General features: G+C 42.1%; 1 long non-coding RNA gene across 1 annotated transcript; it reads left to right on the forward strand.

Annotated features, from left to right (window-relative positions):
- Positions 1–208: 208 nt before the first annotated feature.
- On the forward strand, positions 209–776 carry LOC139433237 (uncharacterized). Its single transcript, XR_011642801.1, has 2 exons — positions 209–408; positions 629–776. It is a non-coding gene; the product is annotated as an uncharacterized lncRNA (long non-coding RNA).
- The last annotated feature ends 3,317 nt before the right edge of the window (positions 777–4,093 follow it).

Below are 4,093 nucleotides of genomic sequence, written 5' to 3' on the forward strand. Positions count from 1 at the left end.
ACATTAAAAGATCAGGCAGTTTAGGGAGAGTCGAAGGAAGGCAGGCAGGCAGCTTTGCATGACATGTATTTATTTATAGAAGGACCATGCATACAAAAACATTAATCTCAGCAAAGAGAAGAGATGCAATATGCCAGATTATAGCTAATAGCTAATTTCCATCTGTGGTCCATTCTTATGGACGTGTTTCATTGTGATGATAGTGAGTCAATCTGTTTGTTGGAAAGACAGTAGTTGAGTGATTACTGATAGAACATTATTAAAAGAGATAATTATTCAAAGTGTTGTTACTTTAAAGTGTTGTTACTGACCTTTTTCTCTTTTATTTTCTTTACCTCACCTATAACTGCTGAGACCCTGAGGAACATGCACACTGGACTGACCTGCTCTGGCAACCTGATTTCCACTGTACGTAATAGTATTTGGTTATGGTATATTATTTATATACATCAAAGGCACAATGCACCCCCCAGAGACACACATGTATTGAGTGTGATATTGTGCATAGGTCAAGTGAAATCATCTTTACATACTAGAAAACTGTAGGAGTGGCAACTTGTTTTGAAATTGAATTTTTAATATCCGATAATGAAGTTGATCTGTTTTCTTTATTCTTCTCTCTTCCCAGCTCCATCCATCACCATGCTCTGTTCCTGCAGGTCCTGCTTGCTAATCAATGCTTTATTTTTTTACACAATTACAAACAAAGTCAATGTATTGTATGACATGAAGTTGTGCTTCATTCGGAGTCAATAATAAATTCATTCTGCCTTCAACTGCACAATGATTGTGGACTGCACCGACATCCATGTAGCTGCCCCCCCAGTAAGATGAACCAAGCAAAGAGGGTCGCCATCATGCCCAAGGACATCCAGCTGGCCCGCTGCATCCGCGAGAGAGGGCTTAGACTGACCTGAGACCAGCACACCCAAACACAACGGCTCTTTTAAGAGCCACCTACAGTTTCAAAGAGTTGCAATCCTACGTTATTATAATTATTAAACTGGTTCATGTGTCACTTAGTTTACTGAACCGTGATGAATGAAAGAAATTAGTGAGGTAGTGGTTTACTGAAGTTACAAAGACATTAATATATGAGTAACAGGTCAGTGTAAACACAAGCTTCTGTCAATTATGGATCACTCAAACTATTTATATAAAAATATGTAATAAAGTTCTAAAACAAGTATTCGGTATATTCCTTGATAGCTTTTGGAGAAGGTTGTTTTTAAGTTTACTAAAGTCTATCGTTTCAACTGTTTCACTTTATAAAAAGGAACAGGTGAGTAGAGCATCATTGAGTTTCTTATTATGTCAGTAAATTATCCAAATGAAATGTTTATCATTATTTTATTCAACCCTAAACAAATTGATTGTACCTTTTTAATAATGACCTTACATGGTTAAGTTAAATTAACTTCAGAAAATCAAATCTGTTCTGAGAAAAAACTAATACATGTTTAAAGATAGGAACTTGCCATCCCACTGAAAAACAGTCCGTAGAGATTTAAAGGCGTAGTTGTAGTTCAGTCCAACGTTTCATTTGGATTCATTTCTCCAACAGTCAACTATTTTCATAAAGAATATATATATTTTTCAAAGTCAACTTTATTGTCAATCTTACTCAGTTTGTGTTTATAGACAGAGATCAAAAATACTTTTAAATCAAATAAAATTATACAATTTACAGATATGTATACAAATATATATATATATATATCCTATATAATGATGGTGGACACTTCACCTCCAGCAGGGCAGATGGCTGCACAAGTCCATCGGGGGATGCTCCCAAAACACCGACTCACTCACAAAGAGACCAGACTCGAACACTGTCTCCTGATAGGCCTGCACAAAAGCCTTCACCCCTTCGGCCTCGTTTACAACCCCCAAGTTGACAGCCATGACTCCGTCCAAGTTGTACCCCCCGAGCACCCTCTTCATGAGGGACGCGCATGGAGTGGATGAAAGTCCCGACCGCAGCACAGCACCAAACTTGCTGGCTGTCAACCTGCCCCGCCTGTGTAACTGCCACTTTGTCCGCTGTCCTCCGGTGGCTGTCTGGATGGCAGCTTGCTGGTCTCTGCTCAGTCGCATTGAGGCAATAATTGCCTCAAGCCCCCGACCCCCATGCCCCTTCACCAGCTCCGGCACGGTGACAATGGCCTGATGTTGAGGCCGCGGCTCTGGCTCAGGTGACAAAAGCCATGCCATGCCACACTGTGCGCCCCTCAGTGCAGACCTGAACCAGTCTACATCCTGAGTGGCGATGTCTCTGGCCAGTGGGTTGTATGTCTCCTCTCACTGTTGGTAAAGTTGAGACACCGGCTGGACTACTTTGGAAGTGCCAGGCTTCCTCCACTGGCACTCAACATCTGTGGAGCTGATCTGCCACATGGCACATATTGCCAATGCTGCAGCGTGGCTGCATTTGTACATCCCCCGTGCACAATCACAGACAGCGCTCTGCATCGCGCCATCGTCTCCCATGCAGATCTGTACAAATAAAGTAAGTACCATGTTTGTTAGCATGCTATAATAGATTGAAGGAGCAATAATACAAGGATGGTCCGGATCTGGGGGTGGGAGGGGTTATCTTTCCATAGTTTTGTCTGATTGTTGTTATTGTTTGTTTTTTCTGTATTTTTTGTAATGTGTGTTGTACTGGTTGTGATTGTACATTGTATTTTTCTAAATGTGTATGAATACATTTTTGAAAAACATTTGATCAACAATAAAAAAGGATTTGGTCAGGATCTAGACTCAGTGTGTAGTTTATTAATTAATCAATGCTCTCTACATTAGGAAAACACATACCAGTGTACCCGAGGGAGTCACACACAGCTGTGCCTGGATAACCAAACAAATTGACAAGATAACCAAAACCCTTGAATCTACACACAGCAAATAAACTCAAATGACACAACGAGATGTAAAAGGAGATCACACATACAGTATAGTCGATATAAAACTGGCCGCTTCAATCTGAAGAGCAACTAAAACAAAACACGGGAGTGTACCTTGTTCTTGTGAACACTAATGTTATCCACAGCACACACAGACCACGAAGTTCTAAAGGAGAACACTAGTTACTGAAACAAAACACGTTAGTGTACCTTGTTAGCTAATGTTAGCTAGCTGACATTAACGTTACACATTGCACTCATATTACTCACCAACATCCTGTAAAGCCGGTCCCGCTGCTCTTACAGAACCGACTAACTCCCCTTTCGTGTATGTACAGCTCTCAACGTGTCCAGACTTGTAGTCACCTCGTTTTATACTTTTATTCTCATTCTGAAAGAAACAGGTGAAATTTGCTAACGTGACGGCCATCTTTGTGATGGTGACGCGTATTGTGCGAGACCAAGAGACCTGTAGTTCACTCAGCGGTTTCACACGAAAACATTTGTAACTTCACAGTTTTACGACACATTTTAATTAGTTTGACTTGCAAAATATTCTTTTAAATTGACAAACATCATATGTGTCATTCGTGGCACAATTCAAACGGGATCAAAAGATAACCTTTCTCTCTCCATTGACTTCAATGTATACTTTTACGCTTCCGGGGTCCCATGGAGGCTCCCGGAAAGGGAGGGACTTCGCCTCTCTATTGGGTCCACTCCTATTCATCATTTACCTCCTCCCACCAGGCACAATCCTCCGTCACCATGGCATCCACTTTCACTGCTATGCTGACGACACGCAAGTCTATATCTCAACCAAACCCAACACCGCCCTCCCGCCCACCTCCCTCACCACCTGCCTCCAGGATATCAGGAGCTGGATGAGCAGGAACTTCCTGAAGCTAAATGGTAGTAACACTGAGGCCCTGCTCATCGGCTCAAAAAACACCCTCTCCAAAATCCTAACCACCCTACCCCCAAGCATCATGATCGATGGCTTCCCTGTATCCTTCACCAGCCAAGTCAAAAGCCTTGGCGTCATCCTGGACAGCACCCTTTCGTTTGCACCCCACATAAAAAACATCACCCGGACTGCCTTCTTCCATATCCGCAACATTTCCAGACTCCGCCCATCCCTTTCACAATCCAGCACCGAAATCCTGGTTAATGCATTTGTCACATCC

Source organism: Pseudochaenichthys georgianus, chromosome 3 (assembly GCF_902827115.2).
Source record: "Pseudochaenichthys georgianus chromosome 3, fPseGeo1.2, whole genome shotgun sequence".
In the NCBI taxonomy this organism is placed as follows: Eukaryota; Metazoa; Chordata; class Actinopteri; order Perciformes; family Channichthyidae; genus Pseudochaenichthys; species Pseudochaenichthys georgianus.